The 14582-nt window shown below is 43.7% G+C and overlaps 1 long non-coding RNA gene across 2 annotated transcripts in view; it reads right to left on the bottom strand.

Annotated features, from left to right (window-relative positions):
- Nucleotides 1-14582, bottom strand: part of LOC118168430 — a 47147-nt gene that overhangs the window by 1525 nt on the left and 31040 nt on the right. The gene's annotated exons all lie outside the window — the stretch shown is intronic.

Here is a 14582-nt window from a genome sequence, read left to right as displayed (position 1 = left end):
AATGTTCACATGATGAAACACTACCGTGTTTCCTACTTCAGCCTGGGAGCATTTGTTTTGTTTAAGATGCATCTTCAAGATGCTGACTTAATCAAAATTCTCTGCTTTTGCCTTGTTAGGGCTTACGCCTTAGCATTCTAAGAAAGACATACTGCCTGTGGGAGTGGTTTTAGCTTCAATAAAACAGTAGTTCAAGGCCCAACATTTTTTTCTTCCAGAGAAAAATTCAAGCAGATTAATAGGCTGCATATGTATTGATTTGGTTATGGCCTACAAGCACCCCAAATTTAAAAAGTAAAAATAAAATGCAATAGAAAAGCAATTAGTCTTGCTTTAAAGACATCCTGAATTCTAGCAATGGGGGATGGAGCACAGAGAAATGCAAACTACAAATAAGACAGGCACTGAAGGTAACCAAACACAAAGATCAGCCTATACCTTCAGTTTCTACCTTTCTGCAGCCCTGCTGTAGCACAGCTCCGGGTGCTGAAAGCCCCGCTGATGCCCATGCCCTGCAGACACCTTCCCCTTGCCACAGGTCACTGGGGAGCCACTGCTGTCAGGGACAGCCCTGGGACACACTGAGGCACCCAAATAAATTGTGAAGCGACAGGAATACTGCAACATCGAGCTGGGAGGGTGATCCTGAATTAAGTCCAGATCTGATCTTTGCCAGGTTAGGCTCCAAGAAACATTTCCATATGTTTTAACCAAAAGTCAATGCATACACACACAACGCCCAGTACACATGACTTTCCCAGTGGAGAAATCTCTGCAGGGTTTCTCCAAAAGAAGAGAAGAACTGCCCCTAACAGCAGTGACATGATTTCCCATTGGTTTCCATTTGCAGCACCTCCAGCAGTCTCTCCAGCCAGGCTCACCGCACATCCTGGCAAGCGATGGTACTGCTTTCAACACTGACAAAATACAGATTTTCACTGACTCCAAAAATGCCCAGAAATGGCATGAAGCAATGTAAATCCATGCACAGAAATGGGGGGAAAACAGAGTTCTTGTCCAAAGCCATCCCCTGGTTACAGCCTGATGCACTGCATCTCATTGTTGTTTGTTTTTTCCCCACCAAGCAGTTACTGCAGTGTCCATAGGAGAAACCCTTTCCTCATGTTTTCTGGACAAGACAACAGTTTTTTTAACTCCTGAATTGATAAGTCACTCATAAATTAAAAGAAATTACATTTCGGGTAGGACAAGGAGTCTCAAAATTGCTTTTAAGCTCACCAATATATTTAAAAATAAGACTTCAGAAATACCTGGTTTAACAAATTGCTTTGGGGAGAAGGAGCCAACACCTTCCTAATTTTCTGAGGGAGTTCACTTTGTTTGGCTACATCTCCTCCTTGTAAGCATTGCAAAACACGGGCTGTTTTGTAAGCCTGTGCTTTGCTGTAATTCACAAAACACAGGTGTAAATTAATGACGATCTAATGAAGTAGACAAGGGAGAGACGTGCCGCTAGTGAATCACCTGCTAACGCTGTCTGCAGCTAGGGAAGGAAACTTGTTTGTTTATGTGCCTCACATTTCCTTATGCACCGTGTGGTATAATTTAAGAGATTTTATTTCAACTGTTTGCTTATCTCTAATTACCATATGCTGGGGCTGTGTATTACTTCAGCAACAAACCCTCGCAAATCGCTAACCAGGAGCCATTTTGTCGGCAGGTCGCGGTACAGGCGCTCTGCGTGCTAGCCTGTAATAACAGAGCAGTGAGCTGGAGCTTTTTAAAGGAAAAAAACCTTCTTCACATACACCGTCAGGTGATAACACCCCTTGCTTCGCTACTTGCAGGGTCTCCAGATTTAAGACAAGAAAGACAATAAGCATGAAAAGGAGAGTGAGTTCAGCAAGAAGGGTCCTTGGATTCAAAGAAAACTGGCTGGAGGTACCCACCAGTAGGAAAAGAACCTCCTCAGCAAAGTCCTCAACAGATTCCTGGGGTGGTGGTGGGGACACAGGGACAGCTGTGCCACCCCAGGGGTCTCCAGGTCCCCCTGGGAGCCTGTGGCCTCTTGGCCTCCCATCCACATGGGACAGCTCAGGGCCCCCCCAGCGTGAGATCCTGGTGTTGTAGTAGCTTTTTTCTGCTACAGATTTTAAAATTTGAGACAGGTAAGAATCATTGTGCTCTTAGAAAACTAGGCAAGAGCTGCAGGCAGACACTGATCGGAGGAGAAAAGGTAATTTGTTGCTGACTGTAACGATGCTAAATCACCAAAGGAGAGCGAGTCTTACCTACCTAGGTTATTGTGCCTGTCAAATTAAGCCAGGAACGTCCCACACAAAATTAGAAATATAAAATAAAAAAGTAGGCGAAAGGAAGAAAAACACGGCAGAGACAGTCCAAAGAGCAATTGTGTTTCATAAGCATGATTAATTATCACAGGAAACTTGCTGAAGGAGGCCACGTGCTGCCATCAAGGCTGTTTGCTGGCCCAGCAAGGCCGGAGCAGTCTCCAAGCTAAACAAGCCCGGTTCCCTCAACCTTTCTGCGTAAGAGAGGTGCTCCAGCCCTCTGATCATCTTCTTGGCCTTTATCTGGACCCGTTCCAAGAGCCCCACATCCTTCCTGTGCTGGGGACCCCAGGCCTGCACGCAGTACTCCAGGTGGGGCCTCACAAGAGCAGAGCAGAGGGAGACAACCACCTCCCTCTCCCTGCTGGCCACCCCTTTTTTTAATGCAGCCACCCCTTTTTTAATGATCAGACCGAGTGCCCTCATTCAGGGTAAGGGGATACTGCCCCTGGCCTGCCCTGTGCTGCCTTGCACTACCAATTGCTGTTTCACCAGCCTGCACCAGTGCAATGAGCTGCGAGCCCAGGGCTCCCAGCAGGGCCAGCATCCGTGCGTGCCGGGGCTGAGCAGGCTGCCGAGCCCCTGCAGAGACCCCTAGGCCCAGCATCGATGCGCTGATGCCAGTACATCCAGCAGCTGGCAGGCAATTCAGAACGGAGTGACTGAAACCTTGCTCGCTTTCATTAATGTTAGCATCCAGCCAATTGCTAGAATCAACACGAAGAAGTAAGTTGGTGAGCCCCAAAAGCTCGGGCCAGAAGTGGAGAGCGTGGCTGTGACAAAACCACATTGGAAGTCACAGAATAGACGCGGCACTTGGCAATCACTTCTCTGTCCTCCAAAACACTCTGCTGCTCACTCACAGCAATGACAACAACCAAACTCAGTGCATTTTAAGGCAGCTCACAGCATCAGGGCCAGCCCTACCAGGAATAATTTAAGCTTCTGTCACCCAGTGCCTTCACAGACCCTGGCCGTACATCACTCTGTTCTTCCCTCATGTGAGACACGTTTGCTTTAGAATAATAAAGCATAGTTCTACTTCCCCAAGGTGCTCACAGATTTTACTTCTAAGATATTAATCTGAAAAAAAATAAATAAATAACGGCCGACAGAAGAGGGGTTGGAAAAGATTAACCAGCAGCTTATCTAATCTTATTTCTGTAATTGTCTGAGGAGTTTCAGTTGTTGTCATGTATGAAGCCACGAAGAGACACCAAACTCCTCTCTTCACTGCATGCTTAACTGTGCAGAAATCAGCACTTGTTAGCCCTGTGATCCACTGCAGCTCGCTCTGCTTTGCTCCGTCTTTCAGCCAACACGCGATCTGGAAATGGGTAGTTATTTCCTGCAGCAGCCTTCCTCTCAGCCAGGAGCTGAGCAGCAGCACTTCACTTAAGTCCCCACTTGCACAGCTGGAGTTAAATCAAAGAGCTGCTTCACTGCCTTTACATCTGCTGCCATTCCACACCCTGGTGGTGCCGAATGCATACATGAAAGCGGGTTCTGTTGTAAGCAAACACTGCACAACGTTAAAAGCAGAGACTTGTTTGGGAGCTAAGAAATCTTCCACCACCCAGCTGCGATAACAGTTCCTCTTCTCAACTCCCATTTCTTGATTTTCATCTCGTTTTCCACCACAGCAAGAGCCACCACGGGATGCACTGAGGGTGGCACGCAATCAAAGCGGAGTTTCTTGTCACAAGTGGCTGTTTGGGTTCGGAGCAATTAGGAACTGAATGTGGCTTTTATATGTGAGGGAAATAAATAAATAAATAAATAAATAAATCAGAGGCTAGAGCTACATCCAGGTTTTGTTTGTAATTAATGAGGTTTTGGAGTGGACTTCAACACAGCGGTTTCCTGAATGATTCAGCTTTTCACTTCCAGGCAGGTGGCAGCTGTCAGCCCAATAGCAAAGTACAGCACCTGTGGATATCTTCTTAATAAGAAGAAAAGCAACAAATTTAAGCAACAAACTCCTCCATTATCAAGCAAATCCACCCAAGAAGAGCACCTAGTTCAGCCAGCTCTCAGGCCAGGTAGGGGAGACACCGACCTGTACTACTTAATTACTTGTTGCAAATCACACTCTGAGCTAGATCTGAGCCTACAGGAGGATTTAGGCTGATTTTAGGGGCCTCCATGCAAATATAACCTAGAAATCATTTACTTGGTGGGAAAATAACCCTCAATGTGTTAGTGAAAGCTCAAGAGGTGGAAAAACAGATTGGTTTGGGTTGGAAGGGACCTTAAAAATCACCTAGTTCCAACCCCCCTGCCAAGACATACAGACAGGCTGGTGAGTTTGTCTAGGGAGCTGAAGACTCCTTGTCTTTGGAGGTGAGAAATCAGGCACATTTTTTGTTTCCTGGCTGCCTCATGCCTAACTTGCCTGACCAAGTGTTGCAGATCACAGAAAAGCTGCTGTCTCTGGAGAAAAGTCAGGGGAATTGGTCAGGGAAACACGGGGGGAGAGCAGGTCAGGCCCCCACTGTTATTTGCAGAGCTGCTAGCAAGGAGTGCTGAATGGCCCATCATTCAGAAACATACACTCTATCTCCTAAAAGTCCTGTGGTTCCCAACATTTTTGTTTGTACATTTTTATTTTTTTCCCAAAAACATAGCAATTATTATCAAAATGGTCTATGTTTCTTTTTTACAGTTGGCCAAAAGTCTGATCAAGAACTAAGAAGAAAACCCCCACGGAAATGATTTGCAAAGAACTGTTGGGATTTTTTTCAAGTATAATCAAAATTTCACTGAAGTCCCACGCAACAGATGGTGCCACCTTACCTGTGGTGGACTTCACTTGCTCCAAAAAGAGCAGTGCTGGGAACTGGAGAGCCTTACTGACAACGGCTGCTGGTAACTCACAGCTTGTGCCCCATGGACCTGAATAAGTTTGCCAAATAGTTTGGACAAAGGACTTCCAGCCCGTGTTACATTTCTAGACCACTTCTTTAACTGTTTCTGAAGCACAGCTAGCTGCCAAAGTACACGAAATTAGTCCTGCCCCTTAGCTGCATCACTTAAAATATTTCTAAGCAGAAAAATAACACAAGACTCCAAACAGAAGGTAAATAAATATTTCCATTTTGGAAAACACATTTTCAACATGCAGGTCATGCAGGGCTCAAAAGAATCACCAAGAACACCCAGTGGCTATGGAAGCACTCACAAATAACAGGGGGGAAACAGCAGAACTTAATGCTGCGCTTTTATTTCTGTAAACATTGCTGGATCTGTATTTCCATTATTCATGCAGCACGAGGTGACCAATCCACTAATGCCACATTAAGTAGGACACGGAGTAGGAAAGTGTTCCTGCACTTATTTAAATGACTTAAATATTTCAGGAACATGATGCTTCCATGAAGAATCAAACTGAGGCTGGCTAATGCTGGCTTTTTCAAGGGCACCTATGGACACCGAGTATCCCCTCAGCCATCCCTGGGACGAGGACAGCTTGCTTAGCACCCCGCAGAATTAATCCAGGAGATGTATGTGTGAACATTAAATTGTCTTATTCATTTATTAACCTTGACAAAAAAATATTTTAATAGCCCTTATTATCCTATTCATTTATAATTCAAGCATGATCAGGAGTGAATAACTGCTAAGCTTACAAAAATAGAGCTCTGTATTTTTATTGTGCAGGAAGGTAGGGAATTGTCTCAGTAGCTCGACTCACTTGGACACTCTTCCCTTTCTCTTGGCCTACAAGGACAAACAGAGCACCCAGAATCTTGAAAATTAAAGTTTCTTCTGGGCACCTTACAGGAAACCTAGTATACTTTGAATGATCATGTCTATCCTGGCCTGTCCATTCCCAAACTGGGAAGGAATTCAGGCATTTCTACATTGTGCATTTTCCTCAGAAGAAACTATGATTCAATGAAAGAACATACCACTTTTTGTTTCCCCCAGTCTCACCTTCCTTTTACTCAAATATGCCTTTTAGCTGAGAGAGTGGAGATACCGAAAGACAAAAACCTGCTTCTGAGATGATCACACTAATGGTGTTATCAAACTCCTGCAGCCCCAAGCATTGCATTTATGTGCTCTTCTGGAAAAGCCTGTCGTGCCCATAGCAGAATCACAGAATCAGAGAATGGTTGAGGTTGGAAGGGCCCTCTGGAAATCATCCAGTCCAAAACCCCTGCCAAAAAGGGTCACCTAATGCATGTTGCACAGGATCACATCCGGGTGGGTTTTGAATATCTCCAAAGGAGACTCCACAACCTTTCTGGACAACCTCTTGCTCTGTCACCTACACAGTAAAGAAATGTTTTCTCAATACACTCACCCATACTCCATTCAAGTTCTTGAAACCAGGCTAGGCTCACTTGTAGCCCATCTACAGCCCCACCAAATGCATCAAGTCCAGGTTGAAGTGAAACTTCTCAAGTTTGGATCTGGTTTGTTTTGGTTTTGTTTTTTCCCCCAAAGCAAGAAACAAAGCAGGCTTTGATTTCTCTATCAGTAAAATTTCTCATTTTAGTTAAAAGAAAATAATAATAATCTGACTTTCATCTCCTACAGTGAGGCATGCAGAACGCAGCCCTGCAGGGGAAGTAGCAGGAAAGATGAAGGGTCTTGTTTTGCTTAAACACAGCCTGGCTGTGGTGAGATTTTTACTGTAATCTTTTGTTTGAGTTTCCTATCACTAAACCCTACCCTGCTCTTGGGAAAATTTACAAGAAAAACAAAAGCTTTCAACATTTTCCATGGAAGAACAAAACCAAAGCAACAAATGGCATTTTTCAGGCAATCCTAATTGCGGGTTATTATTCTTTCTCCTGTGAGACAGAAGGAAACTTGTTGTGGAATGATTCCCGTAGTGTGCTGCAATCGAGTTCAGCTCTGGGTAAAATGGTAGATACAGGCAGGATCGCTTCTTCACAAGAGCAAACAGCAAAGAGAACAAGCTGTCATCGAGCCCCTTTATAATGCCAATAATTAAGGTTCCTATTAATGCAGAAATTCTGTTGAGTTATCTGTAGGCTCACAACTGAAGGCTCAGTATGGAGATGCCTACTACTGGACCCAACATTTATTACCAAGAGAAATCTCTGTTCCCTGATGGGTGATAAGTGTTGATTGGACTTCTGACTCTCACAGATGCTTTCTGTGTTACCCATAACCAAAGGATTGCTCAACTCCAGCTGATGAGGGAGCATAAGGAGAGACAAAAATAGAGAGCTCTAAAATTGGAAATCCACACAGAACACTGGGGGGTGCGTGGAGAACAGCATGTTTCCATGATCCCATTTTAGTTTTCTGTCTGACACCTGTCAGCATGAGCTATGTAAGAAAGTAAAAAGCCAAGAAGAAGTAGGGTCAGGTCTCGCAGCAAGGCAGACGGATCCATGTGATGCGAATAATACCGAGTGTTCTCTGACCCAAACCGAGCCTCGCCCAAATATGAGCTAATGAAGGGTTTCGGTCTAAAAGATGCCAATCTGCTGCTCTCTTTTGATATGAAATTCATTGCTAAAAACTTAAGGAATGCATTTATCTTTTCACAGTTTAATCCTTCGGGAGGCATAAAGCTGTCATAAAGGCTGTGTGGGTTTTAAATGACACCGTAATGACTATAGCAAAAGATAAGAATCAGACCATTTCAAAAGACTTCCAACATTAAAAGAAAGATGGGACTGAATTATTCAGCCTGCCTGCAGTGTTATTGGATAACTGATTGCAGGTTATTGAGTTTAAAAAATGCAGGTATTGCAATAGTCATAATTTATCGCTGTACAGAACTTTAGTTCAAGTTCCTGTGGGCATTAAATCAGCTGATTATGACTAACTTTGGTTTGTTTTTATGTTTTGGGGGCGCTTCCTCTAAAATGAAATCTACAGGCATGGGAGATGTTAGCAGGATTCTTAAAGTGGCTTACGTTTTCCCTTCACACTCTTCGTCTGCACTTGTATTTTCAAAGTTCCCACTCAAAAAAAGAAAGGTCCTTGAAATAATTTTAATAGCTCCTTCAAATAAGAGCTAACTCATTTTTTTTAAATAGTAATGAACAGCTTGTACTTTTGTTAAGTACCAAGACAGGGGACTTTTAAAAAAATATATTGCAATTTAAAACCAAAGAAGCAATTTAACATTATATTTTGTGCATTAGAATGACACAAACATAAAAGTATGGGAGGGCTGATTTCATTTTAAATATGAAAGATTTCCCTTTCTCTATTTTTGGTGGTCACTGTTTTTTGGCATTACCACAGTGCCAGCATCCCCACCACTGCTCACTGCTCTCTGTCCTCCCCACCAGGCAGGGATGAAGACAAGGGAGGGGACAAGTGTGACACTGCTGTGTCCTTATCTGCCACTCTGCACTCCAAGCCTGGTTTCTTCATGCAAAAATCTCTTCTACAAAATCCCTGGAAAGGGGGAAATGTCAGACCTCCACACAGTACACTTAGAGCCTTTGTCTACTGGAGACAAAACACATTCATATAATTAATTCTGGAAGAGGACAGATGCCATTACTCTCTGTCCCATGCCAGACACTTTGTTCTTAGGAGTGAAAGATGAGAGCTGAATTTGCACAGATTTTTGATGGCTCCTGTTTGGGTCTGGATCTCTCAGCAAAACAGCAATTAAATACAGACTATTTCACTTTTGAACCCAGCCTCATTAAAAACAGGAGGAGAGAAAGAGGGAGCATCTCTCCCCTTTTCCATACACAGTTGCTCATTATTGAACTAGAGGTTGGTAAGACCTCCTTCTGGAGATGCCCCCAAAGTCACCAGCATACCTTGGGGTATGGCAAGAAGCTGAGCCAGGCAAACAGCAGCATGATCCCATAACCTGGCCAAGCAGTAGTGATGGCAGCAGGTGATGCAACCCAGAAGCTTGCAGCCCATCCTTCTCCCCTGTTGCAGAGCCAGTGGGATGACATATTCGGGCTCATCATCCAACTGTCAGAGGAATCCATCACCAGCTCCTCCAGGCAGAAATCATCTCACTATTTATTAATTTATCCTTGGCCGAGGATACCTCCAGCAATCCAAAAGTTATCCGAATTACCTCCAAACTTCAGACATTCTTTGGCATTTGCAACTGCACTGCCATCGATGTGGTTTTCTACCTGTGACAGTCTGGCACCCAGCAGCTTTTGTAAGGAACTGGGACCCCCCCAAGGACTTGCACTGCATCAGATGCAAATTCAGAACCAGTCTCACACTGCTGAGCCTAAGAGTTGCCAAGAAAGGATGCAAAGATGACTCCTCAGTCTTCCTGATTCTCAGTAAGAACAGACATGACGTGACACCTAATGAATCTAGAAAATAACTGAGGTGGGATTTTGCCCTAACTGGTCACTTTTTGTGGTTAGAAACCCACAGAAAGTAGTTGTGATCACCACAATCTTCAGATCAAATTAATCTCCTAAATCACATTTTTTGACTCATACTATCAGAATTGCATGGGCATGCTTCTACTTTGTATTGGAAGTTAGAAGTTGGAAGAGAATGGCAAATAGAATATATAAGAAGAAGGCTTCTCGTCTTCTTCCACCAGGTATGAACAGCATCTAACCAGAGATGCATTCTCTTCTCTTTACAAATACAGTGGGATATTCACTCAGAATAAGTGACCCATCCAGCAGAAGGTTTCGTATTTCTGATACCCAGCTAAGCATCTTAAAAACACACAGGAACCAAAAAGTCATCTGCAAAATCTTCATGCTTTTACCTTGCTCACCATGGGAAAAGCCTTCATGTTCCATTTTCCACATGAAAGGTAACTGCACAAAAAGGCTTGTGCACAGTCTGTATAGACAAAAGTGTTTAAAAGGCAGAAAAATGGATGGATACATTATCACATTTTATTTTTGCAATGATAGAGCAGAAATTTGTCTGCATTTTAGAGAATTTTAAAAGATAATTGACAATTGCTTTATACCCACAAAGCTTCCAGAGGATAACATATGCACGGGATTTGGGAGGAGACATTCCCTTTCATTTACAGTTTTTTTGTTACATTTATCTCAAACTAATGAAAGCTTACTGGAATTTCCTGCTGTTACCTTAGGACAAGTCTCAAGTGTCAAAAAATTGCTGGATAAAATAAAATAAAATAAAATAAAATAAAATAAAACACTAAATGTGTTTATACTGCTTCTGAAACAGCTTTTATTACCTCTGAGTCCCTTCAATTTTCTATATTATTCGTTTTATGCTATATATATGTTAGAAAGTGTGCACACAACTACTGGATGTTCAAATAACTATTTTTTGTAATGTGCTTAATAAAAATCTTCCGTGCCAAATGGTAAGTGTCCTAACAGTGACAAACTGGAAAATTAGGACCATTTGGTCAACAGTAATTGCATGAAGATGAGTATGAGAGTATCTTCTATAAGACACATATAAAAAAATATATAATATATAAAACATCTTCTTCAAAGCTGTGAAGCAAGCCATCTCCATCCTTCTCCAAATGTAAAATTTAAAAATGTCCAAAGAAGTTGAGCATCTTTAAAATAATAATAAGAAGAAGAAGAAATAAAGGAGGGGAAAGGAAAAAGGAAAGGGAAAAGATAAGGGAAAAGGAAACCTCTGTAGAAGTATTTACATCTGTACAATTTTAGGAACAGTGAGGAGTGGGAAACATCCCCCCAAGAAGTCTGGCTCCTTCCAGCCCCTATTTTCTTATAGTAACGTAAACCTGAACTTTGGATGGCAATTCACAGGCAACACAGCTATCACTCTCGTGCAGCTGCTACCTGATGCTTGATCCAAATAGCTCTGTACAACACAACAAGGTCACTTGATGCCAGTACCCACTATTAATGTGAGAAGTCATTTAAGTGATTTAAGTGAAAAAATTAATACTAAACTGGGAAATCAGTTATCTGGCCGTGCTGCAGCTACTTCCTCACCAGTCTCGGCAAGACAAGAAATACTTCTCCAACAGTCATTAAAAAGAAAAAACGACGACTGCTTTATTGGCTCTTATGTTATGAACTCTTTAAGATTTAATTACATTTCAAAAGAGAGCTGCAAGACATGGTGGGAGCAGGGTTTTTATTTAAAACAAGATTTTGACTCCTAAGAAATTCTGAAGTTAACTCAGTGCCCCAGAAAATGAAACAAATAGCTTGAATACTAACTTTAAGGATGTTCCAAGAATCCCCTGCCATAAACAAACAAACAAACAAACAGGGGCAATTAGAAATGTGCTGTGTATGGATTAAATGGACTTTCTGCTCAGGGAGCAGACAGGCTGGCGAGATGAATTCAGGGAGATGGTGAGCAGGAGAAAAGGATGACAGCAGCTAATTTCAAACCTATCCAAGCATGGCAGCCAGGTGGTTTTCATCCTTTCAGGAAGTGAGGGAGAGAACAGACGATATAATGCACCTGATCTGAGCAAACACACTTCTCCCTTCGTCCTCAAATTTCAGCTTTTATCACAAGTCACCCACACCGCTCACACGAGGGAGCAGCAATTAGGCCAGCAGTAAGCAAAGGAAAAAGCAACATGGCATCAAGGGGATTAAACCTTCAGGTTCTTTCATCCTCACAGCTGCGGTGAGATGAAGTTGTCAAACCTCACCCAGACAGCAGACTCGTGTATGTCCCAGTGATCATTTTAATGGGATACTGAAATCCAAACAGGCAACATTTCTGACTCCTGGAGGAGATTGCCTGGGCAAGTTATTTCAGAAGCTGCCTCAGGATCCCCCAGAAAACTATCCAAGGATTCAAAAGAAGCTCAAACTTTGCAAAACACCAGAAAACACTGGGCTTGCTGGCTCTGCTCTTGGTGGTGGCAGAGCGAGGAGCAGCCCCAGTTGCTCCTGGTAAGGATTCGTGGCCACACAAGGACTGCCGACCTCCTGGGCCAGAGCCTGGCCCCCCCACAGCTCCAGCTAACACCACGACATATCCAACTTCCAGAGCATGTCCTACTGAGAGAAAAGAGGGTACCAATTTTGCTAAACAGAGGGCAATAATGGGATTTGCTTCAGCTTTAGGATTCTCAGTAGCCATTGATTTGTCTGGTTCGAGACAACTTGCGTGGCTTCTGGTAAGTAACTGGCTTAAACGCTCCCATCGGTTTCGGAAAGCTTTAGAGAAGATTACCTGCCTACCGAACAGGATTCTCCAGCTCTTAAATGGAAATCTTTGCTCCTCTGTAAAGTGTTTTATCTTTAGCAATGCTTCACTAAGACAGGATTCACTAAGAACTTGGGGAAAAAGATGCCCCAAATACAGACCTCCACTTAAAAGCATAATCTCTCTTAAAGCTCTCTGAAGAGGGACTTAGAGAAGGAACTGCAGACTGAAGCAACCACTGCTTAATTCCTCCATGTCACTACTAACACCCTTCTCTTTCCTTACTGAGGAAACGGATTTCAGCAATCTCTGAGGTAGATTTTCATCCCCTAGCACCTCAAGTGACTGTAACAGCAGGTCACGGCCCTGAACCAGCTCCAGGTCATTGCTGTTGGCAGCTGGCACTCGCTGGCTCTCATTTTCTCATGGTATTCAGTATATACATGGCTTTCAGTAGCTGAAGCTCAAGTAATTTGTCCCTCCACCTTTTAAGTTACCTTACGAGTAATGGTTACAGTCCAGCCCCAAGGAGAGGTGAAAATGCCATGTATCTGGTCACAGGTAAACACTGCAGTTAAAGAGGGTGACGAAAATGAACTGCAAGAATATTTTTTCTGTAGACGTTGCCAAACAGACCGATAGTAATCTAGTAAACTAGCAGTCACTCCCCTTGATTCAGCAGCTTATTTAATCCCTTGTTTAACTGTGAAACGTGAGTTCCTCTGAAATGAGTGCTTACCTGAAACCAAAATATCAAGTTGGGGAAGGGATCTTTTAAAAAATAAACAAATACTATAAGCTTTCAAATGCTGCAGATGGCTCAAGAAATGAAGGCTGTTCTACTGATACCTGAAAAGTTGATCAGCTCCTGGGTGTCTTATCCTTTGTGGGAGCATAACTTGATCCCGCCTGGATTTGGAAATTACTGCCAGATTTGGAAATCTGGGGGGACAGAGGCTGAAAAATTACCACAGGACTTGTTCTCCTTTAGCATCACATGGAAGTATTTAGTGGAAGGAGTAACGACTCCATCAGATGCTGATGGGCCCATCAGCTCCAAGGCAGTGGCTCTCGTCTGATGGCACCTCCAAGGCAAGGCTGGGGACAGGGTGAGCACAGGCCCTGCTCCCAACACAAGCAGCCCTGGCACCTTCATGGGGCCTGAAGATGAAGTTTGTCATCCTCAGAGGATTTTTCTGGGATCTCATCACCTAGTGCAGCAGTAAGTCATTCAGTTTGCTGAGCATGTGGGTAGACACTTCCTGGCGAAGTGAACTTGAAGTATCTAATAATATTCCAGCTTCCAGTGGAATTCCTCCAGAGTCTGAAGGTAAATTCCCTTCCTCTTTGAAGTGTGTCCTATTTTTTATTGGCATGCATAATGCTTGCTTTCACGGTTTCCACTCATCTGAATGAGTTTAACAGCTTGCCTGAGTGCAAGATAAAAGGTTTGGAAATTCAGAAAGCATTTTACAAAATGTTCTCTTTTATTCTGCAGTAAGTTTGGGGAACAGGAAGCTTTTGAGCTAGGCAAGGTACTAAAGTTAGCACAGATAAATGAAGCCAAGACATCTTTGCAGGGGTGTTCCAGCAAAAGGCAGGACTTTTTAGCAATTTTCTCTGAGGCATCTGGTCTCTAGAGCACCCAGGATGTGGGCTGGGGGGAGGACTGCAGGGAGCCACCTGCTCCACAGGGAGCCAGCACTCGGCACAGCATCCCTGGGCATTCCCCATCCACATGGGTACCAGTGTGCAGCCAGGGGGGCACAGGTCAGCGTTTTAACCTCATCTGGATGCCCTCAGCCAGCTGCGGGAACTGACTGAGCCTGCCCACAGGGCCTGGGTATCCAGCCAAGGCTCAGATCAGCAGAGCCTGGAGAAACATTCTTGTTTGTCTTTCCCTATCACCCCAAGCAGAGCCTTTGGATTACACAGTGCAAAAGTCAACTGTACTTGAGCCTTAATGGATCCAGAAAGAGCCATGCACTTCTCCTGCCCACAGACTCAGGGGTTGTGCTGGGAAGCTGTTACAGACCCCGAGATATTACACCCAGAGCGCTGCACAGACAAGGGTGTTCTGCAGCTGGTGGGGATCCAAGGGGGACCATCAAGGGAGGATTTTAACCTCTCTTTGAAATGCCAGGGGGGCATTTTGCCCATTCTCCACCAGCAGCAACAGAGATATTTGCAATG

The sequence above is a fragment of the Oxyura jamaicensis genome, chromosome 5 (genome assembly GCF_011077185.1).
Source record: "Oxyura jamaicensis isolate SHBP4307 breed ruddy duck chromosome 5, BPBGC_Ojam_1.0, whole genome shotgun sequence".
Classification (NCBI taxonomy): domain Eukaryota; kingdom Metazoa; phylum Chordata; class Aves; order Anseriformes; family Anatidae; genus Oxyura; species Oxyura jamaicensis.
The sequence above is the reverse complement of the archived record's forward strand: the minus strand, read 5'-3'. Positions and strand labels throughout refer to the sequence as shown.